This window comes from Heterodontus francisci, chromosome 34 (assembly GCF_036365525.1).
Source record: "Heterodontus francisci isolate sHetFra1 chromosome 34, sHetFra1.hap1, whole genome shotgun sequence".
Taxonomy (NCBI): domain Eukaryota; kingdom Metazoa; phylum Chordata; class Chondrichthyes; order Heterodontiformes; family Heterodontidae; genus Heterodontus; species Heterodontus francisci.
The window spans coordinates 9,620,448-9,637,808 of record NC_090404.1 but is presented as its reverse complement, the minus strand read 5'-3'; the positions used below and the strand labels follow the sequence as shown (position 1 = coordinate 9,637,808).

Genomic DNA, 17,361 nt, shown 5'->3' with positions numbered 1-17,361 from the left:
ACTCAAAAAAATTCTACAAGATTTGTCAAATAGGATCTCTCTTCAGCAAAATCCGCATCTAACTAGTGATTCATAGAACCTCATTGCCTTTGTACACTCTGCTTCGATTTATAAAGCCAAGGATTGTGTCAGTTTTTCAGACTACTTTTTCACTTAAGAGCAATGCACTCAGTTCCATTGCCCCAATGCATAAGACACACTTCCCTGACCGGGAATCGAACCCGGGCCACCGCGGTGAAAGCGCCGAATCCTAACCACTAGACCACCAGGGAAGAGGTGACAGTTTGCTTAAAGATTTGTCCCACACTTTCTTGGCCAGTCTGGACATAGCAGCAGATGCCTTTCCCATGTGCTTGTTGATTTCTGCATCGAGAGACAGGTTGCTGGTGATAGTTGAGCCTAGGTAGGTGAACTCTTGAACCACTTCCAGAACGAGGCCGCCGATATTGATGGATGGAGCATTTCTGACGTCCTGTCCCATGATGTTCGTTTTCTTGAGGCTGATGGCTAGGCCAAATTCATTGCACAATTCACTGCCTGCCATTTATGCTCACACTCTTTGCTTTTTGTCTGTTAGCCAATCCTCTATCCACGCTAATATATTAACCCAACACCATGAGTCCTTAGCTCTTGCCTATTAATCTTTTATGTGGTGCCTTATCGAGTGCCTTTTGAAAATCCAGGTATACAACATCTACTGATTCCACTTTATCTACCCTACTGGTTACATACTCAAAAAAATTCTACAAGATTTGTCAAACAGGATCTCTCTTCAGCAAAATCCAGATCTAACTAGTGATTCATAGAGGCTCATATAACCTCATTGCCTTTGTACCCTCTGCTTCGATTGAAAAAGACAAGGATTGTGTAGGCTTTTTGGACAGCTTTATCACTGAAGAGCAATGCACTCAGTTCCATTGCCCAATTGCATAAAACACACTTCCCTGACCGGGAATCGAACCCGGGCCGCGGCGGTGAGAGCGCCAAATCCTAACCACTAGACCACCAGGGAAGAGTCGACAGTATATTTAAAGATTTGTCTACATATACCTGTAAAGCACTCAGATACCACAGAAGATCATTTTGCCTTTCCTCAATCTTCCTTCCAAAATACATCTTGGTTTTATTAACCCAGCTGCTGTCACCGCGCTCTCTGCCTCAGCCCCTGCCGGCCGCGCATGCTCAACTTACACCGCCCACCCGGCTGATTGACACCAGCCGCGGACCAATAGAAAGTGCAGGGGCGGGACAGGAACCCCCCGCCCCCGAAACCAGTCGGAGAGTTCGAGTGGCGTGACTTACGGCATTGACCAAGAGGGTCCCTCATTCGTCCTCCAGCTTCGCCCCCTCTTTCTATTGGTCCGGAGCCCCGTCAATTCCCCGGGCATTGTGAGCTGACAGGTGAAAGGTGGGAGCGGGTGACTGACGCCCCCCCCCAGGGGGCGGGGTTTATAAATACAGAGCGCGGCCCCAAGCCTGAATGTTTCCCTTTTGAATGCTCCAATTGAACTTGCCTCCACCTCACTCTCAGGCAGTGCATTCCAAACCTGAACCACTCACTGCGTGAAAAAGGTTTTCCTCATGTTGCCATTGCTCTTTTTTTGCTTTAAATCTGCCCCCTCTCGATTCTTTAAGGGAGTGGGAACAGTTTCTCTCCACAAACATTGTCCCGTGCCCACATGATATTGAATACTTTTGTCAAATTACCTCTCAGCCTTGTCTTCTTCAAGGAAAATAGCCCCAATCTATCACCATAATTGAAGTTCCTCATCCTGGAACCATTGTTTTCTGCAATCTCTCCAATGCTTTCACAACGTTCTTTAAATGCGGCGCCCAGAACTGGAAGCAATACTCCAGCTGAGGCCGAACTCGTGTCTTGTTCAAGTTCAACATAACATCCTTGCTCTTGTACTCTGTTCCCCTGCTAATAAAGTCAAGGATACTGTATGCTTTATTTGCCGTTCTCTCAACCTTCCTGCCACCTGCGCATATAGAGCAGTTTCTGAAGCACATGGGGTTGTGGGTAATCCGGCAGCCATTCGACATAAAGTCTCAGTGAATCTTTATTGAATCTGGGGAAGTGAAGATGAGATTCTGCTACCATATGAGTTGTAATATAATAAAGATGAAGTTCCATTTCCTACCTTCCACACATTGTGATAATGGAGTTGTTGAAAATCAATCTCAATCAATAAGTCTGTAACAGACCAAGACACTGTTGTTCTGCTCTGCTTTGCATTTTAATAGGAATTACCAGATGCTTGTGCCACTGTGTGCTTTTGCTGTGGACAATAACGCCATCAGTCTTTTCTGTTGATCTTGTGCAGAGAGGCTGGTGTAGATAGAAGGTACAGTCTGAGCAGGAGTGACAATGGAATATTCTTGTGTCATAGTTTAGTAAGATCTGATCAGTTTCCAAGTGAGTGCGTTTGTACAAATGTAACTCAAATAGACACAGCTTGTGTCATAGTTTAGTGAGATCAGATCACTTACCAAGTCTGTGAGTATTTATAAATGTGACTCAGATTGCATCACTGTGGCTTAGTTGATAGCACCCTTGTCTTTAAGTCATATGTTTTTGGGCTCAAGTCTCACTCCAGGCTTGAGCACAAAAATCAAGGCCGACACTGCAGTGCAGTGCTGAGGGAGTGCTGGCTTTCAGATCAGATGTTGAACCGAGGCCTGTCTGCCTCCGTAGAGCAAGGTACTGAGGACACAGTCTTGATACACTCGGACTTTTGTGTTCCGTGTCAGTGCGCCATTTTCCCACACTTTCTTGGCCAGTCTGGACATAGCAGCAGATGCCTTTCCCATGCGCTTGTTGATTTCTGCATCGAGAGACAGGTTACTGGTGATAGTTAAGCCTAGGTAGGCGAACTCTTGAACCACTTCCAGAGCGCGGCCGCCGATATTGATGGATGGAGCATTTCTGACGTCCTGTCCCATGATGTTCGTTTTCTTGAGACTGATGGTTAGGCCAAATTCATTGCACAATTCACTGCCTGCCATTTATGCTCACACTCTTTGCTTTTTGTCTGTTAGCCAATCCTCTATCCACGCTAATATATTAACCCAACACCGTGAGTCCTTATCTCTTGCCTATTAATCTTTTATGTGGCACCTTATCGAATGCCTTTTGAAAATCCAGGTATACATCATCTACTGATTCCACTTTATCTACCCTACTGGTTACATACTCAAAAAAATTCTACAAGATTTGTCAAATAGGATCTCTCTTCAGCAAAATCCAGATCTAACTAGTGATTCATCGAACCTCATTGCCTTTGTGCACTCTGCTTCGATTTATAAAGACAAGGATTGTGTCAGTTTTTCAGACTACTTTTTCACTTAAGAGCAATGCACTCAGTTCCATTGCCCCAATGCATAAGACACACTTCCCTGACCGGGAATCGAACCCGGGCCGCGGCGGAGAAAGCGCCGAATCCTAACCACTAGACCACCAGGGAAGAGGTGACAGTCTGCTTAAAGATTTGTCCCACACTTTCTTGGCCAGTCTGGACATAGCAGCAGATGCCTTTCCCATGTGCTTGTTGATTTCTGCATCGAGAGACAGGTTACTGGTGATAGTTGAGCCTAGGTAGGTGAACTCTTGAACCACTTCCAGAACGAGGCCGCCGATATTGATGGATGGAGCATTTCTGACGTCCTGTCCCATGATGTTCGTTTTCTTGAGGCTGATGGCTAGGCCAAATTCATTGCACAATTCACTGCCTGCCATTTATGCTCACACTCTTTGCTTTTTGTCTGTTAGCCAATCCTCTATCCACGCTAATATATTAACCCAACACCATGAGTCCTTAGCTCTTGCCTATTAATCTTTTATGTGGTGCCTTATCGAGTGCCTTTTGAAAATCCAGGTATACAACATCTACTGATTCCACTTTATCTACCCTACTGGTTACATACTCAAAAAAATTCTACAAGATTTGTCAAACAGGATCTCTCTTCAGCAAAATCCAGATCTAACTAGTGATTCACAGAGGCTCATATAACCTCATTGCCTTTGTACCCTCTGCTTCGATTGAAAAAGACAAGGATTGTGTAGGCTTTTTGGACAGCTTTATCACTGAAGAGCAATGCACTCAGTTCCATTGCCCAATTGCATAAAACACACTTCCCTGACCGGGAATCGAACCCGGGCCGCGGCGGTGAGAGCGCCAAATCCTAACCACTAGACCACCAGGGAAGAGTCGACAGTATATTTAAACATTTGTCTACATATACCTGTAAAGCACTCAGATACCACAGAAGATCATTTTGCCTTTCCTCAATCTTCCTTCCAAAATACATCTTGGTTTTATTAACCCAGCTGCTGTCACCGCGCTCTCTGCCTCAGCCCCTGCCGGCCGCGCATGCTCAACTTACACCGCCCACCCGGCTGATTGACACCAGCCGCGGACCAATAGAAAGTGCAGGGGCGGGACAGGAACCCCCCGCCCCCGAAACCAGTCGGAGAGTTCGAGTGGCGTGACTTGCCGCATTGACCAAGAGGGTCCCTCATTCGTCCTCCAGCTTCGCCCCCTCTTTCTATTGGTCCGGAGCCCCGTCAATTCCCCGGGCATTGTGAGCTGACAGGTGAAAGGTGGGAGCGGGTGACTGACGCCCCCACCCCCCCCCCCCCCCAGGGGGCGGGGTTTATAAATACAGAGCGCGGCCCCAAGCCTGAATGTTTCCCTTTTGAATGCTCCAATTGAACTTGCCTCCACCTCACTCTCAGGCAGTGCATTCCAGACCTGAACCACTCACTGCGTGAAAAAGGTTTTCCTCATGTTGCCATTGCTTTTTTTTTTGCTTTAAATCTGCCCCCTCTCGATTCTTTAAGGGAGTGGGAACAGTTTCTCTCCACAAACATTGTCCCGAGCCCACATGATATTGAATACTTTTGTCAAATTACCTCTCAGCCTTGTCTTCTTCAAGGAAAATAGCCCCAATCTATCACCATAATTGAAGTTCCTCATCCTGGAACCATTGTTTTCTGCAATCTCTCCAATGCTTTCACAACGTTCTTTAAATGCGGCGCCCAGAACTGGAAGCAATACTCCAGCTGAGGCCGAACTCGTGTCTTGTTCAAGTTCAACATAACATCCTTGCTCTTGTACTCTGTTCCCCTGCTAATAAAGTCAAGGATACTGTATGCTTTATTTGCCGTTCTCTCAACCTTCCTGCCACCTGCGCATATAGAGCAGTTTCTGAAGCACATGGGGTTGTGGGTAATCCGGCAGCCATTCGACATAAAGTCTCAGTGAATCTTTATTGAATCTGGGGAAGTGAAGATGAGATTCTGCTACCATATGAGTTGTAATATAATAAAGATGAAGTTCCATTTCCTACCTTCCACACATTGTGATAATGGAGTTGTTGAAAATCAATCTCAATCAATAAGTCTGTAACAGACCAAGACACTGTTGTTCTGCTCTGCTTTGCATTTTAATAGGAATTACCAGATGCTTGTGCCACTGTGTGCTTTTGCTGTGGACAATAACGCCATCAGTCTTTTCTGTTGATCTTGTGCAGAGAGGCTGGTGTAGATAGAAGGTACAGTCTGAGCAGGAGTGACAATGGAATATTCTTGTGTCATAGTTTAGTAAGATCTGATCAGTTTCCAAGTGAGTGCGTTTGTACAAATGTAACTCAAATAGACACAGCTTGTGTCATAGTTTAGTGAGATCAGATCACTTACCAAGTCTGTGAGTATTTATAAATGTGACTCAGATTGCATCACTGTGGCTTAGTTGATAGCACCCTTGTCTTTAAGTCATATGTTTTTGGGCTCAAGTCTCACTCCAGGCTTGAGCACAAAAATCAAGGCCGACACTGCAGTGCAGTGCTGAGGGAGTGCTGGCTTTCAGATCAGATGTTGAACCGAGGCCTGTCTGCCTCCGTAGAGCAAGGTACTGAGGACACAGTCTTGATACACTCGGACTTTTGTGTTCCGTGTCAGTGCGCCATTTTCCCACACTTTCTTGGCCAGTCTGGACATAGCAGCAGATGCCTTTCCCATGCGCTTGTTGATTTCTGCATCGAGAGACAGGTTACTGGTGATAGTTAAGCCTAGGTAGGCGAACTCTTGAACCACTTCCAGAGCGCGGCCGCCGATATTGATGGATGGAGCATTTCTGACGTCCTGTCCCATGATGTTCGTTTTCTTGAGACTGATGGTTAGGCCAAATTCATTGCACAATTCACTGCCTGCCATTTATGCTCACACTCTTTGCTTTTTGTCTGTTAGCCAATCCTCTATCCACGCTAATATATTAACCCAACACCGTGAGTCCTTATCTCTTGCCTATTAATCTTTTATGTGGCACCTTATCGAATGCCTTTTGAAAATCCAGGTATACATCATCTACTGATTCCACTTTATCTACCCTACTGGTTACATACTCAAAAAAATTCTACAAGATTTGTCAAATAGGATCTCTCTTCAGCAAAATCCAGATCTAACTAGTGATTCATCGAACCTCATTGCCTTTGTGCACTCTGCTTCGATTTATAAAGACAAGGATTGTGTCAGTTTTTCAGACTACTTTTTCACTTAAGAGCAATGCACTCAGTTCCATTGCCCCAATGCATAAGACACACTTCCCTGACCGGGAATCGAACCCGGGCCGCGGCGGTGAAAGCGCCGAATCCTAACCACTAGACCACCAGGGAAGAGGTGACAGTTTGCTTAAAGATTTGTCCCACACTTTCTTGGCCAGTCTGGACATAGCAGCAGATGCCTTTCCCATGTGCTTGTTGATTTCTGCATCGAGAGACAGGTTACTGGTGATAGTTGAGCCTAGGTAGGTGAACTCTTGAACCACTTCCAGAACGAGGCCGCCGATATTGATGGATGGAGCATTTCTGACGTCCTGTCCCATGATGTTCGTTTTCTTGAGGCTGATGGCTAGGCCAAATTCATTGCACAATTCACTGCCTGCCATTTATGCTCACACTCTTTGCTTTTTGTCTGTTAGCCAATCCTCTATCCACGCTAATATATTAACCCAACACCATGAGTCCTTAGCTCTTGCCTATTAATCTTTCATGTGGTGCCTTATCGAGTGCCTTTTGAAAATCCAGGTATACAACATCTACTGATTCCACTTTATCTACCCTACTGGTTACATACTCAAAAAAATTCTACAAGATTTGTCAAACAGGATCTCTCTTCAGCAAAATCCAGATCTAACTAGTGATTCACAGAGGCTCATATAACCTCATTGCCTTTGTACCCTCTGCTTCGATTGAAAAAGACAAGGATTGTGTAGGCTTTTTGGACAGCTTTATCACTGAAGAGCAATGCACTCAGTTCCATTGCCCAATTGCATAAAACACACTTCCCTGACCGGGAATCGAACCCGGGCCGCGGCGGTGAGAGCGCCAAATCCTAACCACTAGACCACCAGGGAAGAGTCGACAGTATATTTAAACATTTGTCTACATATACCTGTAAAGCACTCAGATACCACAGAAGATCATTTTGCCTTTCCTCAATCTTCCTTCCAAAATACATCTTGGTTTTATTAACCCAGCTGCTGTCACCGCGCTCTCTGCCTCAGCCCCTGCCGGCCGCGCATGCTCAACTTACACCGCCCACCCGGCTGATTGACACCAGCCGCGGACCAATAGAAAGTGCAGGGGCGGGACAGGAACCCCCCGCCCCCGAAACCAGTCGGAGAGTTCGAGTGGCGTGACTTACCGCATTGACCAAGAGGGTCCCTCATTCGTCCTCCAGCTTCGCCCCCTCTTTCTATTGGTCCGGAGCCCCGTCAATTCCCCGGGCATTGTGAGCTGACAGGTGAAAGGTGGGAGCGGGTGACTGACGCCCCCACCCCCCCCCCCCCAGGGGGCGGGGTTTATAAATACAGAGCGCGGCCCCAAGCCTGAATGTTTCCCTTTTGAATGCTCCAATTGAACTTGCCTCCACCTCACTCTCAGGCAGTGCATTCCAGACCTGAACCACTCACTGCGTGAAAAAGGTTTTCCTCATGTTGCCATTGCTTTTTTTTTTGCTTTAAATCTGCCCCCTCTCGATTCTTTAAGGGAGTGGGAACAGTTTCTCTCCACAAACATTGTCCCGAGCCCACATGATATTGAATACTTTTGTCAAATTACCTCTCAGCCTTGTCTTCTTCAAGGAAAATAGCCCCAATCTATCACCATAATTGAAGTTCCTCATCCTGGAACCATTGTTTTCTGCAATCTCTCCAATGCTTTCACAACGTTCTTTAAATGCGGCGCCCAGAACTGGAAGCAATACTCCAGCTGAGGCCGAACTCGTGTCTTGTTCAAGTTCAACATAACATCCTTGCTCTTGTACTCTGTTCCCCTGCTAATAAAGTCAAGGATACTGTATGCTTTATTTGCCGTTCTCTCAACCTTCCTGCCACCTGCGCATATAGAGCAGTTTCTGAAGCACATGGGGTTGTGGGTAATCCGGCAGCCATTCGACATAAAGTCTCAGTGAATCTTTATTGAATCTGGGGAAGTGAAGATGAGATTCTGCTACCATATGAGTTGTAATATAATAAAGATGAAGTTCCATTTCCTACCTTCCACACATTGTGATAATGGAGTTGTTGAAAATCAATCTCAATCAATAAGTCTGTAACAGACCAAGACACTGTTGTTCTGCTCTGCTTTGCATTTTAATAGGAATTACCAGATGCTTGTGCCACTGTGTGCTTTTGCTGTGGACAATAACACCATCAGTCTTTTCTGTTGATCTTGTGCAGAGAGGCTGGTGTAGATAGAAGGTACAGTCTGAGCAGGAGTGACAATGGAATATTCTTGTGTCATAGTTTAGTAAGATCTGATCAGTTTCCAAGTGAGTGCGTTTGTACAAATGTAACTCAAATAGACACAGCTTGTGTCATAGTTTAGTGAGATCAGATCACTTACCAAGTCTGTGAGTATTTATAAATGTGACTCAGATTGCATCACTGTGGCTTAGTTGATAGCACCCTTGTCTTTAAGTCATATGTTTTTGGGCTCAAGTCTCACTCCAGGCTTGAGCACAAAAATCAAGGCCGACACTGCAGTGCAGTGCTGAGGGAGTGCTGGCTTTCAGATCAGATGTTGAACCGAGGCCTGTCTGCCTCCGTAGAGCAAGGTACTGAGGACACAGTCTTGATACACTCGGACTTTTGTGTTCCGTGTCAGTGCGCCATTTTCCCACACTTTCTTGGCCAGTCTGGACATAGCAGCAGATGCCTTTCCCATGCGCTTGTTGATTTCTGCATCGAGAGACAGGTTACTGGTGATAGTTAAGCCTAGGTAGGCGAACTCTTGAACCACTTCCAGAGCGCGGCCGCCGATATTGATGGATGGAGCATTTCTGACGTCCTGTCCCATGATGTTCGTTTTCTTGAGACTGATGGTTAGGCCAAATTCATTGCACAATTCACTGCCTGCCATTTATGCTCACACTCTTTGCTTTTTGTCTGTTAGCCAATCCTCTATCCACGCTAATATATTAACCCAACACCGTGAGTCCTTATCTCTTGCCTATTAATCTTTTATGTGGCACCTTATCGAATGCCTTTTGAAAATCCAGGTATACATCATCTACTGATTCCACTTTATCTACCCTACTGGTTACATACTCAAAAAAATTCTACAAGATTTGTCAAATAGGATCTCTCTTCAGCAAAATCCAGATCTAACTAGTGATTCATCGAACCTCATTGCCTTTGTGCACTCTGCTTCGATTTATAAAGACAAGGATTGTGTCAGTTTTTCAGACTACTTTTTCACTTAAGAGCAATGCACTCAGTTCCATTGCCCCAATGCATAAGACACACTTCCCTGACCGGGAATCGAACCCGGGCCGCGGCGGTGAAAGCGCCGAATCCTAACCACTAGACCACCAGGGAAGAGGTGACAGTTTGCTTAAAGATTTGTCCCACACTTTCTTGGCCAGTCTGGACATAGCAGCAGATGCCTTTCCCATGTGCTTGTTGATTTCTGCATCGAGAGACAGGTTACTGGTGATAGTTGAGCCTAGGTAGGTGAACTCTTGAACCACTTCCAGAACGAGGCCGCCGATATTGATGGATGGAGCATTTCTGACGTCCTGTCCCATGATGTTCGTTTTCTTGAGGCTGATGGCTAGGCCAAATTCATTGCACAATTCACTGCCTGCCATTTATGCTCACACTCTTTGCTTTTTGTCTGTTAGCCAATCCTCTATCCACGCTAATATATTAACCCAACACCATGAGTCCTTAGCTCTTGCCTATTAATCTTTTATGTGGTGCCTTATCGAGTGCCTTTTGAAAATCCAGGTATACAACATCTACTGATTCCACTTTATCTACCCTACTGGTTACATACTCAAAAAAATTCTACAAGATTTGTCAAACAGGATCTCTCTTCAGCAAAATCCAGATCTAACTAGTGATTCACAGAGGCTCATATAACCTCATTGCCTTTGTACCCTCTGCTTCGATTGAAAAAGACAAGGATTGTGTAGGCTTTTTGGACAGCTTTATCACTGAAGAGCAATGCACTCAGTTCCATTGCCCAATTGCATAAAACACACTTCCCTGACCGGGAATCGAACCCGGGCCGCGGCGGTGAGAGCGCCAAATCCTAACCACTAGACCACCAGGGAAGAGTCGACAGTATATTTAAACATTTGTCTACATATACCTGTAAAGCACTCAGATACCACAGAAGATCATTTTGCCTTTCCTCAATCTTCCTTCCAAAATACATCTTGGTTTTATTAACCCAGCTGCTGTCACCGCGCTCTCTGCCTCAGCCCCTGCCGGCCGCGCATGCTCAACTTACACCGCCCACCCGGCTGATTGACACCAGCCGCGGACCAATAGAAAGTGCAGGGGCGGGACAGGAACCCCCCGCCCCCGAAACCAGTCGGAGAGTTCGAGTGGCGTGACTTACCGCATTGACCAAGAGGGTCCCTCATTCGTCCTCCAGCTTCGCCCCCTCTTTCTATTGGTCCGGAGCCCCGTCAATTCCCCGGGCATTGTGAGCTGACAGGTGAAAGGTGGGAGCGGGTGACTGACGCCCCCACCCCCCCCCCCCCCCAGGGGGCGGGGTTTATAAATACAGAGCGCGGCCCCAAGCCTGAATGTTTCCCTTTTGAATGCTCCAATTGAACTTGCCTCCACCTCACTCTCAGGCAGTGCATTCCAGACCTGAACCACTCACTGCGTGAAAAAGGTTTTCCTCATGTTGCCATTGCTTTTTTTTTTGCTTTAAATCTGCCCCCTCTCGATTCTTTAAGGGAGTGGGAACAGTTTCTCTCCACAAACATTGTCCCGAGCCCACATGATATTGAATACTTTTGTCAAATTACCTCTCAGCCTTGTCTTCTTCAAGGAAAATAGCCCCAATCTATCACCATAATTGAAGTTCCTCATCCTGGAACCATTGTTTTCTGCAATCTCTCCAATGCTTTCACAACGTTCTTTAAATGCGGCGCCCAGAACTGGAAGCAATACTCCAGCTGAGGCCGAACTCGTGTCTTGTTCAAGTTCAACATAACATCCTTGCTCTTGTACTCTGTTCCCCTGCTAATAAAGTCAAGGATACTGTATGCTTTATTTGCCGTTCTCTCAACCTTCCTGCCACCTGCGCATATAGAGCAGTTTCTGAAGCACATGGGGTTGTGGGTAATCCGGCAGCCATTCGACATAAAGTCTCAGTGAATCTTTATTGAATCTGGGGAAGTGAAGATGAGATTCTGCTACCATATGAGTTGTAATATAATAAAGATGAAGTTCCATTTCCTACCTTCCACACATTGTGATAATGGAGTTGTTGAAAATCAATCTCAATCAATAAGTCTGTAACAGACCAAGACACTGTTGTTCTGCTCTGCTTTGCATTTTAATAGGAATTACCAGATGCTTGTGCCACTGTGTGCTTTTGCTGTGGACAATAACGCCATCAGTCTTTTCTGTTGATCTTGTGCAGAGAGGCTGGTGTAGATAGAAGGTACAGTCTGAGCAGGAGTGACAATGGAATATTCTTGTGTCATAGTTTAGTAAGATCTGATCAGTTTCCAAGTGAGTGCGTTTGTACAAATGTAACTCAAATAGACACAGCTTGTGCCATAGTTTAGTGAGATCAGATCACTTACCAAGTCTGTGAGTATTTATAAATGTGACTCAGATTGCATCACTGTGGCTTAGTTGATAGCACCCTTGTCTTTAAGTCATATGTTTTTGGGCTCAAGTCTCACTCCAGGCTTGAGCACAAAAATCAAGGCCGACACTGCAGTGCAGTGCTGAGGGAGTGCTGGCTTTCAGATCAGATGTTGAACCGAGGCCTGTCTGCCTCCGTAGAGCAAGGTACTGAGGACACAGTCTTGATACACTCGGACTTTTGTGTTCCGTGTCAGTGCGCCATTTTCCCACACTTTCTTGGCCAGTCTGGACATAGCAGCAGATGCCTTTCCCATGCGCTTGTTGATTTCTGCATCGAGAGACAGGTTACTGGTGATAGTTAAGCCTAGGTAGGCGAACTCTTGAACCACTTCCAGAGCGCGGCCGCCGATATTGATGGATGGAGCATTTCTGACGTCCTGTCCCATGATGTTCGTTTTCTTGAGACTGATGGTTAGGCCAAATTCATTGCACAATTCACTGCCTGCCATTTATGCTCACACTCTTTGCTTTTTGTCTGTTAGCCAATCCTCTATCCACGCTAATATATTAACCCAACACCGTGAGTCCTTATCTCTTGCCTATTAATCTTTTATGTGGCACCTTATCGAATGCCTTTTGAAAATCCAGGTATACATCATCTACTGATTCCACTTTATCTACCCTACTGGTTACATACTCAAAAAAATTTTACAAGATTTGTCAAATAGGATCTCTCTTCAGCAAAATCCAGATCTAACTAGTGATTCATCGAACCTCATTGCCTTTGTGCACTCTGCTTCGATTTATAAAGACAAGGATTGTGTCAGTTTTTCAGACTACTTTTTCACTTAAGAGCAATGCACTCAGTTCCATTGCCCCAATGCATAAGACACACTTCCCTGACCGGGAATCGAACCCGGGCCGCGGCGGTGAAAGCGCCGAATCCTAAACACTAGACCACCAGGGAAGAGATGACAGTTTGCTTAAAGATTTGTCCCACACTTTCTTGGCCAGTCTGGACATAGCAGCAGATGCCTTTCCCATGTGCTTGTTGATTTCTGCATCGAGAGACAGGTTACTGGTGATAGTTGAGCCTAGGTAGGTGAACTCTTGAACCACTTCCAGAACGAGGCCGCCGATATTGATGGATGGAGCATTTCTGACGTCCTGTCCCATGATGTTCGTTTTCTTGAGGCTGATGGCTAGGCCAAATTCATTGCACAATTCACTGCCTGCCATTTATGCTCACACTCTTTGCTTTTTGTCTGTTAGCCAATCCTCTATCCACGCTAATATATTAACCCAACACCATGAGTCCTTAGCTCTTGCCTATTAATCTTTTATGTGGTGCCTTATCGAGTGCCTTTTGAAAATCCAGGTATACAACATCTACTGATTCCACTTTATCTACCCTACTGGTTACATACTCAAAAAAATTCTACAAGATTTGTCAAACAGGATCTCTCTTCAGCAAAATCCAGATCTAACTAGTGATTCACAGAGGCTCATATAACCTCATTGCCTTTGTACCCTCTGCTTCGATTGAAAAAGACAAGGATTGTGTAGGCTTTTTGGACAGCTTTATCACTGAAGAGCAATGCACTCAGTTCCATTGCCCAATTGCATAAAACACACTTCCCTGACCGGGAATCGAACCCGGGCCGCGGCGGTGAGAGCGCCAAATCCTAACCACTAGACCACCAGGGAAGAGTCGACAGCATATTTAAAGATTTGTCTACATATACCTGTAAAGCACTCAGATACCACAGAAGATCATTTTGCCTTTCCTCAATCTTCCTTCCAAAATACATCTTGGTTTTATTAACCCAGCTGCTGTCACCGCGCTCTCTGCCTCAGCCCCTGCCGGCCGCGCATGCTCAACTTACACCGCCCACCCGGCTGATTGACACCAGCCGCGGACCAATAGAAAGTGCAGGGGAGGAACAGGAACCCCCCGCCCCCGAAACTAGTCGGAGAGTTCGAGTGGCGTGACTTACCGCATTGACCAAGAGGGTCCCTCATTCGTCCTCCAGCTTCGCCCCCTCTTTCTATTGGTCCGGAGCCCCGTCAATTCCCCGGGCATTGTGAGCTGACAGGTGAAAGGTGGGAGCGGGTGACTGACGCCCCCACCCCCCCCCCCCCCGCCCCCCCCAGGGGGCGGGGTTTATAAATACAGAGCGCGGCCCCAAGCCTGAATGTTTCCCTTTTGAATGCTCCAATTGAACTTGCCTCCACCTCACTCTCAGGCAGTGCATTCCAGACCTGAACCACTCACTGCGTGAAAAAGGTTTTCCTCATGTTGCCATTGCTTTTTTTTTTGCTTTAAATCTGCCCCCTCTCGATTCTTTAAGGGAGTGGGAACAGTTTCTCTCCACAAACATTGTCCCGAGCCCACATGATATTGAATACTTTTGTCAAATTACCTCTCAGCCTTGTCTTCTTCAAGGAAAATAGCCCCAATCTATCACCATAATTGAAGTTCCTCATCCTGGAACCATTGTTTTCTGCAATCTCTCCAATGCTTTCACAACGTTCTTTAAATGCGGCGCCCAGAACTGGAAGCAATACTCCAGCTGAGGCCGAACTCGTGTCTTGTTCAAGTTCAACATAACATCCTTGCTCTTGTACTCTGTTCCCCTGCTAATAAAGTCAAGGATACTGTATGCTTTATTTGCCGTTCTCTCAACCTTCCTGCCACCTGCGCATATAGAGCAGTTTCTGAAGCACATGGGGTTGTGGGTAATCCGGCAGCCATTCGACATAAAGTCTCAGTGAATCTTTATTGAATCTGGGGAAGTGAAGATGAGATTCTGCTACCATATGAGTTGTAATATAATAAAGATGAAGTTCCATTTCCTACCTTCCACACATTGTGATAATGGAGTTGTTGAAAATCAATCTCAATCAATAAGTCTGTAACAGACCAAGACACTGTTGTTCTGCTCTGCTTTGCATTTTAATAGGAATTACCAGATGCTTGTGCCACTGTGTGCTTTTGCTGTGGACAATAACGCCATCAGTCTTTTCTGTTGATCTTGTGCAGAGAGGCTGGTGTAGATAGAAGGTACAGTCTGAGCAGGAGTGACAATGGAATATTCTTGTGTCATAGTTTAGTAAGATCTGATCAGTTTCCAAGTGAGTGCGTTTGTACAAATGTAACTCAAATAGACACAGCTTGTGTCATAGTTTAGTGAGATCAGATCACTTACCAAGTCTGTGAGTATTTATAAATGTGACTCAGATTGCATCACTGTGGCTTAGTTGATAGCACCCTTGTCTTTAAGTCATATGTTTTTGGGCTCAAGTCTCACTCCAGGCTTGAGCACAAAAATCAAGGCCGACACTGCAGTGCAGTGCTGAGGGAGTGCTGGCTTTCAGATCAGATGTTGAACCGAGGCCTGTCTGCCTCCGTAGAGCAAGGTACTGAGGACACAGTCTTGATACACTCGGACTTTTGTGTTCCGTGTCAGTGCGCCATTTTCCCACACTTTCTTGGCCAGTCTGGACATAGCAGCAGATGCCTTTCCCATGCGCTTGTTGATTTCTGCATCGAGAGACAGGTTACTGGTGATAGTTAAGCCTAGGTAGGCGAACTCTTGAACCACTTCCAGAGCGCGGCCGCCGATATTGATGGATGGAGCATTTCTGACGTCCTGTCCCATGATGTTCGTTTTCTTGAGACTGATGGTTAGGCCAAATTCATTGCACAATTCACTGCCTGCCATTTATGCTCACACTCTTTGCTTTTTGTCTGTTAGCCAATCCTCTATCCACGCTAATATATTAACCCAACACCGTGAGTCCTTATCTCTTGCCTATTAATCTTTTATGTGGCACCTTATCGAATGCCTTTTGAAAATCCAGGTATACATCATCTACTGATTCCACTTTATCTACCCTACTGGTTACATACTCAAAAAAATTCTACAAGATTTGTCAAATAGGATCTCTCTTCAGCAAAATCCAGATCTAACTAGTGATTCATCGAACCTCATTGCCTTTGTGCACTCTGCTTCGATTTATAAAGACAAGGATTGTGTCAGTTTTTCAGACGACTTTTTCACTTAAGAGCAATGCACTCAGTTCCATTGCCCCAATGCATAAGACACACTTCCCTGACCGGGAATCGAACCCGGGCCGCAGCGGTGAAAGCGCCGAATCCTAACCACTAGACCACCAGGGAAGAGGTGACAGTTTGCTCAAAGATTTGTCCCACACTTTCTTGGCCAGTCTGGACATAGCAGCAGATGCCTTTCCCATGTGCTTGTTGATTTCTGCATCGAGAGACAGGTTACTGGTGATAGTTGAGCCTAGGTAGGTGAACTCTTGAACCACTTCCAGAACGAGGCCGCCGATATTGATGGATGGAGCATTTCTGACGTCCTGTCCCATGATGTTCGTTTTCTTGAGGCTGATGGCTAGGCCAAATTCATTGCACAATTCACTGCCTGCCATTTATGCTCACACTCTTTGCTTTTTGTCTGTTAGCCAATCCTCTATCCACGCTAATATATTAACCCAACACCATGAGTCCTTAGCTCTTGCCTATTAATCTTTTATGTGGTGCCTTATCGAGTGCCTTTTGAAAATCCAGGTATACAACATCTACTGATTCCACTTTATCTACCCTACTGGTTACATACTCAAAAAAATTCTACAAGATTTGTCAAACAGGATCTCTCTTCAGCAAAATCCAGATCTAACTAGTGATTCACAGAGGCTCATATAACCTCATTGCCTTTGTACCCTCTGCTTCGATTGAAAAAGACAAGGATTGTGTAGGCTTTTTGGACAGCTTTATCACTGAAGAGCAATGCACTCAGTTCCATTGCCCAATTGCATAAAACACACTTCCCTGACCGGGAATCGAACCCGGGCCGCGGCGGTGAGAGCGCCAAATCCTAACCACTAGACCACCAGGGAAGAGTCGACAGTATATTTAAAGATTTGTCTACATATACCTGTAAAGCACTCAGATACCACAGAAGATCATTTTGCCTTTCCTCAATCTTCCTTCCAAAATACATCTTGGTTTTATTAACCCAGCTGCTGTCACCGCGCTCTCTGCCTCAGCCCCTGCCGGCCGCGCATGCTCAACTTACACCGCCCACCCGGCTGATTGACACCAGCCGCGGACCAATAGAAAGTGCAGGGGCGGGACAGGAACCCCCCGCCCCCGAAACCAGTCGGAGAGTTCGAGTGGCGTGACTTACCGCATTGACCAAGAGGGTCCCTCATT

At 45.9% G+C, this 17,361-nt stretch overlaps 12 non-coding genes across 12 annotated transcripts; all 12 read right to left on the bottom strand.

Annotated features, from left to right (window-relative positions):
- Positions 1-200: 200 nt before the first annotated feature.
- On the bottom strand, positions 201-272 carry trnae-uuc (transfer RNA glutamic acid (anticodon UUC)). Its single transcript has one exon. It is a non-coding gene; the product is annotated as a tRNA-Glu (tRNA).
- A 668-nt stretch (positions 273-940) lies between these two features.
- On the bottom strand, positions 941-1,012 carry trnae-cuc (transfer RNA glutamic acid (anticodon CUC)). The gene has a single exon. It is a non-coding gene; the product is annotated as a tRNA-Glu (tRNA).
- A 2,383-nt stretch (positions 1,013-3,395) lies between these two features.
- On the bottom strand, positions 3,396-3,467 carry trnae-uuc (transfer RNA glutamic acid (anticodon UUC)). Its single transcript has one exon. It is a non-coding gene; the product is annotated as a tRNA-Glu (tRNA).
- A 668-nt stretch (positions 3,468-4,135) lies between these two features.
- On the bottom strand, positions 4,136-4,207 carry trnae-cuc (transfer RNA glutamic acid (anticodon CUC)). Its single transcript has one exon. It is a non-coding gene; the product is annotated as a tRNA-Glu (tRNA).
- Positions 4,208-6,603: 2,396 nt separating this feature from the next.
- trnae-uuc (transfer RNA glutamic acid (anticodon UUC)) lies at positions 6,604-6,675 on the bottom strand. Its single transcript has one exon. It is a non-coding gene; the product is annotated as a tRNA-Glu (tRNA).
- Positions 6,676-7,343: 668 nt separating this feature from the next.
- Positions 7,344-7,415, bottom strand: trnae-cuc (transfer RNA glutamic acid (anticodon CUC)). Its single transcript has one exon. It is a non-coding gene; the product is annotated as a tRNA-Glu (tRNA).
- A 2,394-nt stretch (positions 7,416-9,809) lies between these two features.
- trnae-uuc (transfer RNA glutamic acid (anticodon UUC)) lies at positions 9,810-9,881 on the bottom strand. The gene has a single exon. It is a non-coding gene; the product is annotated as a tRNA-Glu (tRNA).
- A 668-nt stretch (positions 9,882-10,549) lies between these two features.
- trnae-cuc (transfer RNA glutamic acid (anticodon CUC)) lies at positions 10,550-10,621 on the bottom strand. Its single transcript has one exon. It is a non-coding gene; the product is annotated as a tRNA-Glu (tRNA).
- A 2,396-nt stretch (positions 10,622-13,017) lies between these two features.
- trnae-uuc (transfer RNA glutamic acid (anticodon UUC)) lies at positions 13,018-13,089 on the bottom strand. Its single transcript has one exon. It is a non-coding gene; the product is annotated as a tRNA-Glu (tRNA).
- Positions 13,090-13,757: 668 nt separating this feature from the next.
- Positions 13,758-13,829, bottom strand: trnae-cuc (transfer RNA glutamic acid (anticodon CUC)). Its single transcript has one exon. It is a non-coding gene; the product is annotated as a tRNA-Glu (tRNA).
- A 2,404-nt stretch (positions 13,830-16,233) lies between these two features.
- On the bottom strand, positions 16,234-16,305 carry trnae-uuc (transfer RNA glutamic acid (anticodon UUC)). Its single transcript has one exon. It is a non-coding gene; the product is annotated as a tRNA-Glu (tRNA).
- A 668-nt stretch (positions 16,306-16,973) lies between these two features.
- trnae-cuc (transfer RNA glutamic acid (anticodon CUC)) lies at positions 16,974-17,045 on the bottom strand. Its single transcript has one exon. It is a non-coding gene; the product is annotated as a tRNA-Glu (tRNA).
- Positions 17,046-17,361: the final 316 nt, after the last annotated feature.